Raw genomic sequence first — 13,557 nt, forward strand, 5'->3', positions numbered from 1 at the left:
GTTTTTGGCTACAAAAAGTTATCCTAACGGTTTTGAAGGGATTCAACATACTCTCAGCTACATGGACAAGATAAAAAGTAAAATCTTTCACCTCATTTTTTGCAAGCAACGAGCCTTTTTTGTGACGCCGTTACCGGACTGAAAGGCGTCACCCTCTCGAGTTGGTTCTCCCATTATCTTCTAGAAGCAATTTCCGGGCAAGACATTGAGAATAAGGACACACGAATCCCTATCTCTGGGGCCAGTTTTGATAGCATGACTCTCCTAATCTATGCCTGGCAAGCTGAAGTCACCCTCTTTTACAACGACATGACCAGAAAATTACTAACGACATTTTGCAAGGTCCCTCTGAAGCGCCCTGCCACTACAGCCCCTGACCCAGGCGGTCTATAAAAGCATCCGTTTACCGTTTTTGACCGACCCTCGATTAACTTCACCCAGATGAATGGACATACGGAATTCGTGATAACCTCGCTACATATCGTTACTGAAATAAATACGCCGGTACGACTGGCGACTAACCTAACCTTACAGTACATATTCCGATAAGAATTTGGGATTTCATTGCTGTTCACGGCAGGTTTCAATCAAACTTTCTGTTCTTAATACTAACTGGACATTAGAACATTCAATAAGCGATACTACTTCTGGGACTGTTCGTTGGATGCTCCTTCATTTTGCTAATGTCATATTAACCTTTTCTATATCCGATGTGACTTCCGTTGTGGCAGGCAATTTGACACTTATTGCAAGAAAAGGGGGGGGGGGGGTCTCTAACCTAAAAAAAACCCATGTGCACGCCACACGTACGCTGCTAACGTAGTAGCTGCTTCCTCCTAGTAGTGCGTGCCTTACGTGTTAAATGGAGTCCTGATAGCGTAGGTGGAAATATTTGCATCTTATACCGTCACAGAGTCGTCTGAATATCTGATTTAGATCTTCCTCTCTGCTCCAAACAAGACGACGGCAATCGCCCTCAGTATGAACTTCTTATTCGTTAATTTGAGGTTTTGAGTACGATTATCACATTCCACTTTTTTCTCCGTACAATCTTCATTAAAACTCCTTGCCATCTGATGCATCTGGCACATTCCTTCCTTTAGTTTCGTTATTTAATAATCTTAGTTGCATTTACTTTGGCCGGATCCTACTTTAGTATCACGGGAATGTCGCATAATCTCCCAAAAACTAACTCAAATTGAGTGACCCCAGTTGATGAATGTGGTGTGTTGTTACATATAAAAGTGGCGTAATGCATCCATTCAATTTTACTCCTTCGTTCCCACATAGTGGTGTAGATGTTCTACCAGACATCAATGCATTTTTGAGGAGTTTGTGGATGGTATGAGCAAGACTGAATTTTCTCGAATTTCAGTAAACGACAAAACCTCTTTAGGACGTCACTTAGGAAGTTTATTCCTTTGTCATTTAATTATAGTGGCGGTATTCCGTAAGTGAAAATTATTGTCTGCCTGTAGTAAGACTCGCGCTATTGTGTGATCGTACTGTTGTGCTACAAGCTGTGCTGAGAGGTTCCATGCCCTCTTTTGCATGTATACTCTCATTTTTATAAATTTTATTAATGTTCTATGTCATAGCACGGTAGTAATAGACCGAATAAGGTTATTGAAATGAAAGTACTTGTACTGAGAGCTCAAAAAATACTTTTCACTTGATTCCTGAACATGTTTTACTTCCGTGGGTGGTTTGGGCGAGGCGAGCATCGTAGGACGCGGCACACTGCGTTTCCGGTTGGGAGCTGCACATCCCTGAATTCTGGGGGTTCGTACAATAGACTTAACCGCCTGGAGGATGACTGACGTCGGTCGAGTTTCGCCTATTGTACGCAGGGCGAAACGACCTGCGAGAGTCCGAGTGTCGCCGCGGTTTATGTGTTTACTGCTCCGGCGAGTCCGGAACGAAGATTCCTGGCACCGACTGACTCCATTGTCCTCATGATTCTGAGAATACTTGTGGACTGTGCCCTGCTGGGTGTGACTGTCTGGCACTGGATTGCTGTTTGTCTAGGCCGGTTGTTTTCGTAGCTGGTCGAACTGCAAATTCAGTGCCCGCAGCTGAATAGCAGAGGCTTCATTGGTCAACTTAAACTGAGGCTAGATCACGTCATGAAGCCCTGCTCGAAATTGGAGGGCACGGTCGCAACTGGCGCGAATTATGTTCTGAGACAGTGCGGGGGAATTTTGGAATCGGAACTGAATGCTGCTTCGCGGTTTTCGAAAAGAGTAGGGAGCTGAGCAATGCTGACTTCGTTCTTGCATGCATCACAGAGGAGATTCGGCATCTGATCTTCCTAGGAGTCGGACGGTCTTGCGACTTGGTCGCCCGTCTTCGGAAGAACTTAGAATTCTCGGACAGCCTTTGCGGCCAGGGTTTGACACACAAAGTTGGTGCACGGCTTAAGTCGGCGCCTGCATTACCAGGACGCTGCCTACCGACGACGTGCTGCAGGTTTCAGTACTGATACGGTATTTTGTGGCTCCGGCATTGTAGGACCTATTCAATATTATACTGAATCCCTCAGCAGGATGCGCGTTCGCTTTGCTACAAGTCCACCTTGTTTGTTTCCCCATGTGATCCCATTTGAGCTCTTACTACTAATTGCGATACTGCTGTATAGTCGGGAGATTAATATTTGATTCATTAGGACCTCCAGTCATTATCGTCAATCTATTGCATCACAGAGAGTAGGAGCCCCTTGTTCTCGAGCCAACTCTTATTCTCATAATATTTCAGTATACCCTATCCTTTAATCTACTGTGTGTGTCGACAGTCATGTGCATTTATGTTCTGATATATAATGAATCTCATTGTAATATTTAATCCGCATATCATTTCGTAGGTATAGGTAGAATACAATTTCCTGTTGTTTATTATGATAAAGTTCTCTTTTTTGAGTAGATTACGATTTTTATTAAATTATTGTGAGTGTGCACTCCTTATTTTACCTACTAGCAGGGTTAACCATAATTACCTTCCGTTACCATTGTGCGCATAATTAATTTGCTAGAGGGGGCCGAGTGCATGTCTCGTTCTTATGGAAAATTCGTCTGAATTAAAGAGGTACAAATTCTTCTCCATCCAGGCACCTCGCACTGCCACAACGAATTTCGTGAGGGCAACCTGAAACGTTAGAATGTATCATTCCCTTTCTGTGTTATCCGACGCTGTCCAACTACCCGGTTAGGTATTTCATTTCAGTACATAGGGCATCCTCGCCTTATTCTGTGTAAACTTATTCTTCTGAAAAATCTCTTTCTTCATATCACTATATGATTCACACCTTTTAATGTGGCTATGTGTGTCACTGATCCCTTGGTGTTCACCTACCCTCGAATCATGAAACAGCTTCAGAATAGCTCGTTTCTCCTCTTCGGTAATTCCTGATTGCTAGTCGTCTTGTTCTTCGCTTAAGTGATACACTCGAATTATATGTTTCAATCTGGTAATTCGCGACATTTTCTCTTGGTCCACTGAAAGCATACTATGTATGCGGCGTTCCTCGTCTTCTCCCATGACAGGTACCTTCACTTTGGGTCATTACAGCATAACTTCTATTTCTGCAGTATTCGAAATACTCGTGACGCAAGTGCCTCGCTGCATTCAAACTTATGTCTGGAAGAGGTGTAACGTCCGTTTCCAACAGCGAGGTGTAAGGAAGGGACCTATAATGAAAGTTCATTCTACACAACTACTCTATTGGAAGCCAAAAAGGAAGGGGCTTTCGAATTTGAACCGCAAACGTTTGATGACAAAGCGACAAGTCAATCGGTTTTCTCCACCGGAAAACATATGTTTTTAATATTCTTGCGTTCTGTTTTAAAAGATTGGACTCTTGGCTTCTTTGTTGTAACATAATTAATACCCGTTTATTCGTTGTTCTCATTTCTGTGAGACGTCTATGTGGTATCTAGCTTGCTCTCACCACTCATCACATTTACTTGCGACGGTAAGATACTCTTACTGCATGACTCATATTCTACACATATCAAAAAAAGTTTGCATCACCTTGGAAACTGTAGAGAAAATTGGAATAGAGATCAACATAAACATCATTTCCGCCCTTTTTGTTGCTCAGGAAAACCACACGTTGCATGCTGTACCACCATACAGCGGAACCTTCACAGTTGGTGGTCCAGATTGCTGTACACACTGGTATCTCTAATACCCAGTAGCACGTCCTCTTGCATTGTTGCATGCCTGTATTCGTCATTTCATACTATCCACAAGTTCATCAAGGCACTGTTGGTCCAGATTGTCCCACTCCTCAATGGCGATTAGGTGTAGATCCCCCAGAGTAGTTGGTGGGTCAGGCTGTCCATAAAAAGCCCTTTTCAATCCATCCCAGGCATGTCCGATAGGGTTCATGTCTGTAGAACATTCAGGCCACTCTAGTCGAGCGACGTCGTTATCCTGAAGCAAGTCATTCACAAGATGTGCACGATGGGGGAACGAACTGTCGTCCATGAAGATGAATGCCTCGTCAATATGCTGCCGATATGGCTGCACTGCCGGTCGGAGGATGGCATTCATGCATCTTACAGTCGTTACGGCGCCGTTCATGACCACCAGCGGCGTAAGTCGACCCCCATAATGCCACCCTAAAACACCAGGGAACCTCCATCTTGCTGCACTCGTTGGATAGTGTGTCTAAGAGGTTCAGCCTGACCGGGTTGCCACCAAACACGTCCCCGACGATTGTCTGGTTGAAGGCATATGCGACACTCTTCGGTGAAGAGAATCCTGAGCGGTCCATTCGGCATATTGTTGGGCTCATCTGTACCGAACTGCATGATGTCGTGATTGTAGAGGTAGACCTCGCCATGGACGTCGAGAGTGAAGTCGCGTATCATGCAGCCTATTGCACACAGTTTGAATCCTGTGGCTGCACGAAAAGCATTATTCAACATGGTGGCGCTGCTGTCAGTGTTCCTCCAAGCCATAATCCGTAGGTAGCGATCATCCACTGCAGTACTAGCCCTTGGGCGGCTTGAGTGAGGCATATCTTCAACACTTCTAGTCTCTCTGTATCTATTCCATGTCCAAACAAAATGGCTTTTTGTTCACTCCGAGACGCCTGGATACTTCCTTTGTTGAGAGCCCTTCCTCGCATAAAGTAACAATACGGACTCGATAGAACCGCGGTATTGACCTTCTAGGCATGGTTGAACTACAGACAACACGAGCCATGTACCTCCTTTCTGGTGGAATGACTGGAACTGATGGGCTGTCGGACCCGCTCGGCCTAATAGGCGCTGCTCATGCATGGTTGTCTGCCCACTTGGGCGAGCTTAGTGACATCTCTGAACAGTCAATGGGACTGTGTCTGTTACACAATATCCACAGTCAACGTCTGTCTTCAGGAGTTCTGGAAACTGGGGTGATGCAAACTTTTTTTTTATGTGTGTATAATCAATGTATAGTACTACAACTGCCAAGAACCAAGAATACAGAAAGAGACCAGACAGTTCACTGACCGGACAGACAGTTCACGCTGTTGTGAAAAAATAAATAAATAAAAATATTGGACTGGAAGGGGTTTTGAACAGGGCTCGTACACAGGGCATTTCTACACCATGGCCACGTATCCAAAACGCCGTTTCTGTTCGAGTATGCTCGATGTTCCAGTTATTGAATTTTTTACCGTTCATTGTTTCTATTTTTTTAAGTGTTCAGTAAACCTTCTTCCAATTATCATGCTTGATTTGTGCGCAATTTTTGACGGGCTGTACACTGGGCTATCTTACCAACAAATCTGAGTGGGATACGACGAGGGTTTTCCCTTGTAAGTCTACTTATTTGTAGCCTAGCGTTGGCATCATATTGTCGGGCCAAACGTAACGTATAACAGGTCTCACCGTATCACACGGCCCCTGATGCCTTTGAATATGGCATTGACGACTCACCATGCTTCCAATTTCCTTGGGATGATCTATCCATAGAGTTTCCTCTCTCCTTCTCAGCGGTCACGGAGGATGAGGTGTCCCTTTCTCTGTTCCACTACAACTCAGCTGCGATGGCGTGAATATTGACGCAGGTTAATTTGTAGAGACGTGGCAAAATAATTAATTTGGTTCTTGATAGCAAACCGCGCACAACATATGCATACCGACGCTAAAATGGCGGCTGGTCCCGAGCTCACGACAATGGTGATTACTCACATCCGTTGATCTCATTCAACTAGCTATAACTGGGCGATCACGGCGTCTATGGACACTTTCGTGTTCGAGGATCCCTCGACAGAGTAAGTTTGAGCCGACAAGAAGAGGGCCGTATGCCAGCCGTCCCAGGGCTACGGTTACTTCGGTCCGCTGTGTAGAGATTGGGACTACTGAGGAGGCGACAACTTCCCCGAAATCGGTGGGCACTGTCGAACCCTTCCGCGGAAAGTAGCCGTGGTCTGAATCTGAAACTAATAGCTGGCTATTCCCTGGCGGTATTCGTCATCTTGTGTTACTGTAGAGTTAAGCAAATTAGGATCCAGAAAATTCGACAGCCCCTCACGAGCACATAGTCCGCTTGTTACGAAAGCCGACAGTGATTTCAGTTCATCGGGAAAATTAGTCTGATAGCGAATAATGAAAGATCAGTTTTAACGACTTTTGGGAATAACAATTTTATCAACTCCAGATGCATATAACACGAAAGGTAATTTTCCGAATAGTCTGAATCTGATGTCAAAAGTATTGGTTTCATTTCTAAGTGCACTCTCCCTTTGTCACTGAGCTGGACCACGCAGCACTAGAGGCTGGTGGCAGGCCTTGTGGCCTGTCTACGGAAAGTCTGCGCTCTACAACTTTCCCCAAAAAGTGTTCGGAGGACAAGCTGGCGTCCTTTATGACACTGCAACTCGAAGGTGCGACTACTATGAACACAAATCAAACTGATATTTAAGAAAATGACAAGATCAAAACACACACGTCACTGGCACAGTGAAAGCGAAACAAATTTTAGCTGTAATACAACAAAACAACAAAAATCTCATAGTAGATACTCAAACAGAAAATCCGCTTCAGGACTACCTCAGAACGAAGTCCCGTCGAAATGGAGTTTTTCACTACTTGACTTTTTACAATGTCCTGATATATTTTACCTTTTTATTAAACCTCAGCTAATAAAGGAGTCAGTCGTGTTCCGAGGCACACCGGAGAGGAAAAATAGCCAAACAATTGAATGAAACCTTCACTCCCTCTCACTTAAAGAGGAGACTTTTCGTACGTCGGCTGCTTCTGCTAAACACAGTTTCACTTTATATGGACATCACTATAATTTCCGTTAACGCAGATACTTGTCCTACCTGGTTGTTTACTCCACTACGGACCACACCCCCAAACACTCCCGCTTACAATCCCGGCGGCTCGGTCGATGGCCGGCGCCGGCAGTCTGGGGGATCCGCTGGCCGGCGTGGGGTGGAAGGGGGGGGGGGGGGGAAGCGCAGCGGAGGGGCGAAAGGCAAACAGGCGGTCGCTGTCGTCTCCGGCCCTGGGAATAGCCTTCACGATGGCTGAGCCCCCTGAAACCCTGAAACAGGTTCCCAGTTGCCTGGGACTACCATTCAGCGAAGAGTTGGGTTCCGAGAGATCGTCACAATGCAGACAGCTGTTGCCTCACCTCTCATAGCGTGACTGGGTTTCGGCTGTCACGACTACGACAGTCAATGTTTTTAATGGTCCGCAACTTGACGGTACTTACAAACAATATTTCGATATGGTATACTGCAAGCGAAGATCTGTCTGGTCCCTTATTTTGGCTGACACATTTTGTGTATAGAGACAAGCACACAGTTAAGACATTCACTTAAAATACTTTACTTAGCCTAGTACACAATAACATACCTCCTTAAATAGCAAAATCAACTTTACGTAAGTGAATTGGAGGATACAGTTTTCATTTCATAGAGACACCACAGAATCTGAGCCCTTTGTGTTGTCGATTTTCTTCTTTTTTCAACTATCGTCTTAATCGTATTCTTGATTTACGATTTCTGCCTGATTTCTGATTTCAGTTCATTTTAATTTTTTTTTTGAAATCAGTAAATATTCCATGATCAGTCACTGTTTATCTCTCTTACTCCACTCCTGCTTCCGCCATGTCGAATGGCTCTACCGATTAACCACTTGAAAACAAAGCAATTGACAGGTAGTGTGGAGCACGACCATAGGTAGTACCTAATTTTTTGGTTTTGTGTTTCGTTTTAACAATTCCTTTTATTTTATTAGCCCAAACTCCCGTTTTGCTCAGGTCAAATACAAAGGACCTTGAGTCTTCCTCTGTCCCTAAATCTTTAACGTTCTAGAGATTCATAACAATTTTTCAACCTAAAGCTACTGTTAACCTTCATTTGCTTTTTCCAGGTTAGCTAAACTGCGTAGCAATATCCTTTTAATAGTAACAACAATAAATCTCAATGATTACCCTTTCATCCTTCTTTATATCTCGCCTGTAGTTCCATCGTCACTGTAAGTTAACAACCAAGAGATTTTCTCTTCTCTGAATGGGTAATTGCAGGTCAGATCGGTGAGCCGGGTTACTGATTTTCGGCTTGGCTCATCGAACAAAATTCACCTACGAACAATATTGTGATGGGACGGATAACTGGGGTATTTTATGCCCAATACCTGGCCGTCACTTTCCGTAGTGCACACTGCCACAGGAAGGGCCTTTCCACTGAACGTCATCTATTGCTATCTACCTCCCTCACACCGGAACACTCGCCCGGGAACACTCGCCCATACTTCCGGTTCTCCCTCCTCTACTGACAACTGAACACACTACGAAGTCGACAACAACCCCTAATAATAGCATTTTTTTCCCCTCTTCTTTTACAGCTCATATTCACCTCAAGTTTCAAATATTCCCATACATCTACACAATAAACAAACAACAAAGTACCTCAATAAACACTCCCCTACTACTAGTTATGTTCACAAACAAATTGTTAAATTCTGAACACGATTCCTATCTGACTTTCTTAGTTCGATCTCTGGTTATTTCCATCGTGACAGTGACAGATTCCCTGGACTATCAGCGGGCTGGGCTCCAATTAATGAATGGTTTGATGTTTGCCTTATTTTCAATTTCAACCTCTTGATCTTTCAGAGACTGGTTCCCTGTAACTCGGACTTTGTACGGTCCGTCGCATAAAAGACAGAATTTTGAAATTTTGCCCTCTAACAAGACTGATAGTAAATTTTATCGTACTAACACAAGGTCACCTTCCTTAATACTGGGGGTCTTAACCCTGCAGGAGGGTAACAAGTGATGTGCATGGTGGGCGCTAGTAGTCGAGCTACGCTCGGTTAGTATCGCTGCCTCATCTTGCGTTTCCTTCTCTCCCGCTTGCTGTGCACCATTGCGCTTCCAGTTCTTCTTTCCCTTTTCTTTCCCCTCGTGTTACCGAGCTGTAGAGACATCACGTTTTGTGATCCATGATTCTGTCTGTCTTTATCTCGTGGAGAGCTTCGGAAACGGCCGCCACCCCGGTTTTGATTTCCGCTGACTGCTAGCTCATTCAGGGTAGGTAATATGTCTAATGACCACTCGATATTCGTTATGGGGACACTCAACAACTGCCTCCTGGCCCACTCGGGCATGCGTTGATAAATAAGGAGATTGACTCCCTCAGCATCCATGGGTGGCTCCAAGTGAGGCACCGTCGTTATTTCGGACAAAAAGAATTCACAAAGAGTTTCCCCGTCGGACTGTAGGCAGGACCGGTCATCAATGAGCGGTGAACCTTTTCTTGCCAGCCCCATTCCCAGCACTGCCAGAGAAACTCCCGATACAATTGCACGAAAGTCCTGAAATAGTGTCCCGTGATTTGCCACCAAAAGTTTGCTTCAGAAGTTAGGTGTTTGCCAAATGAACTCATTAAATGTCTTTCCTTAACATGGGCAGCATCCGCCCACTCCTGGAAATTCTGGACATAGTCTATTGGATATAATCGGGATGTCATTCCAATAAATTTTTCCCAGTTAGGTTGTGCCTTTGGAACAACGGCTTACCAGTTGGTGTGGGGGGGGGGGCGGCGGAGGGGAAGAGGAGAGAGGGGGGGAGCAGGGGGCACACACCGTAGAACTAGGGGAGGGTTCTCTTCTGCCTGCGGGTAGGGGGTTCGTACTTGCCAGCAGAGGTGGGATTATTTTTGTTGTAATGAATGAAACCTTGCGACACAGATGCAGTTATGCTGGCCAGATTACCTTCAGCCGAGATGCCAGCCAGCCGCCCTGCGTCAGGTGTCCCCAGCGTAGCCGACTGGTAGTGGGCGGTGGGTGATTGGGGGGGGGGGGGGGGGGGGGAGAGAACTTGATTCAATGGCCACGCTTCCCCACCTCGCTTGCTCTCAACTGAAGCTTCGCAGGTAGACACGGCGGCTGAACTAGTATCCAGGCCGACACAGCCGCACCACCTTCGGAGAGTTGCCTGTTAGCCGTATTGCTACTTAATTTAACTGCTAGCTCTTTCTCAATTTCTTATCTTGACATAAGACATTTCGAATCAAACTTTTCAGCAAAACCCGTCCAAATTTCTTCGAACCGTTCCTCTACCGCGTGCACTCTTTTTTCCGATACCGCTCAAAAGTTCCGTTTGACCCGGTTTCTCTCTGGTTTCCGTCACTCTGTCCGTCAGCATCTCCAAAGAATCCTGTTGAACATCGAATTTGCCTGACATCGTTATAACTTGTTCACCAACGTCATTAAATATAGTCTCTATGTCAGCAGTTAACTGTAAACCTAACTTAGTATTCTCACACTATCTATCAACTCGCCTTGAGCCTTACGTTCTTGGGCACGAGCGTCGAAATGTGCTGCTACTTCGTCACGGTGAGTTTATAAAGCTGTTGCGAAATACATTCTGACCCTTCCAACTCCTGCGATAATTTTCCAAATACCGCCGATATGTTTTCATCTTTGGCCTAGCCTTGTTCTAAAATTGGCCTAGCTAAATTCCCTATCATCTGCATCACTTTAGACAAAACTTCTCCCCCATCAACAGCTGCCTGCATTGCGGTACTTTCTCTCGTTTAACATTTCTGTGACGGGCGGTATCGAGGGCCGTGCGTCGACTCCCATGTCGGCATAACACTGCGACATGGTGTCGTCGGCGGTGTCGGCGGAGTCGGTGGCTGTTGTGGTGGCTACAGTGGTGGCGCCTGAGGGAGCACCGTGGGAGGTCGTCTCTCCATTGGACAGAGGGCTGGCGGCGCCATCAAGTTCAGACCTCGGTGGTCTCCCGCGGTCGCTGTTTGCAACACGTTTTCCACGTAGCTAACAGCCCTTGTATTGGCAGACGATTTCACTGTTTTCTTGCCAACAGTGAGGTTTATTATTCACCTATTACCTTTATTGTATTGTGCACATGATTTAAATTTATTCTATATTTTTGTTACAAATTTTTCTAATACGCATCAGCTTTGCCTGTGGTATGAAACATTAACCCTAGAATCACCAAGCACAGGCAAAAATTGCCCGTACATTTTTATTTTTTATAAATGTCATGGCAAATATCCTTCTCTGTTTTTGGGTCTTTTTCTATTTGTCTGTTACCTTATAATACACTATGCTGTACGTCTCTGTAGTTAAATTTTTGTAATTGCGTTTACAAAATAGCAATTTTACGGCCAAGGGCACATTTTGCCCGGCGCCTTTATTGTAAAGTAGATATTGTAAGATGAGTTACACAGGCTTGAACGACGCGGAAGTTCTTGCAGACCTGTTACTCGACGACAAATTATCAGATTTCAGTGATTTAGAATCAGATAATACAGAAGTAGAAAAGGATTCCAGTGAAGAAGCGGAGGACAATGAAGAAGAAACAAACCATGCAGGTAACTCTCCAAATAAATATATTACAAGTTCTGCCAGAGTGTATCTTGCAGAAGCTCCTAGACATAGTAAAAGGGATTTTGGTAACAGTCCGTGAACGTCAAGGAATAACCAGTGCTGGGAAAGTTACAAGCATATGTGAATCATTTTAAAAAAAATTTCACTCCTGAATTAGTATGGAAAATTCTTGACCATACAAATGAAGAAGCTGAAAGAGAAAACGTATCTACCGTTAGCGATTTTGAAATTCATGCATTGATAGGAATTTTAATTCTAATGGGATTTTACCAGGGCACCAACAGTTCTTTATCTGATTTATGGTCAAATTTATTGGGAAGAGCGATTTATAGAGGAGCTATGGGTAAGACAAGAGCATATCAGCTATTGAAAATTCTTCGCTTTGATGATAAAGGCACCAGGTCAGAAAGACGTGTACGTGACAAATTTGCGCCGCTGCGGTTAGCATTCAGTGGAATATTCCCACGGTACTTCAGAAGTGGACCTGACAATACAATTGATGAAATGTTGAGTCTTTTCAGAGGTCGTTGTCCTTAAAGTTTTCCTCAAAGACAACTCTGGAAAACATGGAATATTAGTCAGAATGCTTTGTAGTTCAACTGAACGATACATAGTAAAAATGGAAGTGTATGCTGGAAAAGGCAGTAGATCTGCCAGTGAACGAGGTCCTCTTGAGACTGTGAAGAGACTGGTGGAGCCAATAAAGAATACAGGCTACAATGTCACAACTGACCGTTTCTACACTTCTGTGGAGTTGGCGGACACTCTCTATCAAGACTACAAACTTACATTGGTTGGGACACTCAAATCAAACAGAAAACATGTACCGCAGGAACTTAAGATGACAGCAGCCAAAGAGCTGTATTCCTCCAATTTCGCATTCAGAGACCCATCTTCTAAGAAGCCGCCAGTAGCAATTGTCTCTTACATCACAAAGGAGAAACCATAGAAAAACCTGTTGATGTTGTCTACACAACATCGTAATTCAGGAGCAGAAGTTGATACACAAAAAAAACACACACACACACACATAAACCTGTACTATAATTCCACTAAGGGAGGAGTGGATGCCGTAGATCAAATGATTAGGACATACTCTACAAAAAGGGGTACGAGAAGATGGCCACTGTCAACGTTCTAGAGCCTACTTGATATAGCTGCAGTTAACTCATACACACTGTTCAAGATGAATGTGCCTAAATGGGATGAAGGGAAACCAAAAATGGAATGAAGGGAAACCAAACGCCAGAGAACTGTATCTTCATGAATTAGGCCACGAACTTTTGGAACCTTATGTAGAAGAGCGAGCCACGGATTTGAAAGAACTCCAGTTGCCTATTATTTGCACGATGGGAGAGATCTTAGGAAAGAAACTAGAAGTAAACAAAATTGCTGCAAATGAAGAACCAACTAGGAAAGCAAGGTGCTACTTATGCTTGAAGAATGCAAGTAACCAGAGAGCAAGACACAACATCACAAAAACCAAGTTAACATGTGGAAACTGCGGGCGCCATCTGTGTAAGACTCATTCAGAATCAACCATTTTGTGTGCAGGAGGTAAATGTCATCAGTTCAAAATGGGTTCAAATGGCTCTGAGCACTATGCGACTTAACTTCTGAGGTCATCAGTCCCCTACAACTTAGAACAACTTAAACCTAACTAACCTAAGGACATCACACACATCCATGCCCGAGG

This window comes from Schistocerca nitens, chromosome 3 (genome assembly GCF_023898315.1).
Source record: "Schistocerca nitens isolate TAMUIC-IGC-003100 chromosome 3, iqSchNite1.1, whole genome shotgun sequence".
Taxonomy (NCBI): domain Eukaryota; kingdom Metazoa; phylum Arthropoda; class Insecta; order Orthoptera; family Acrididae; genus Schistocerca; species Schistocerca nitens.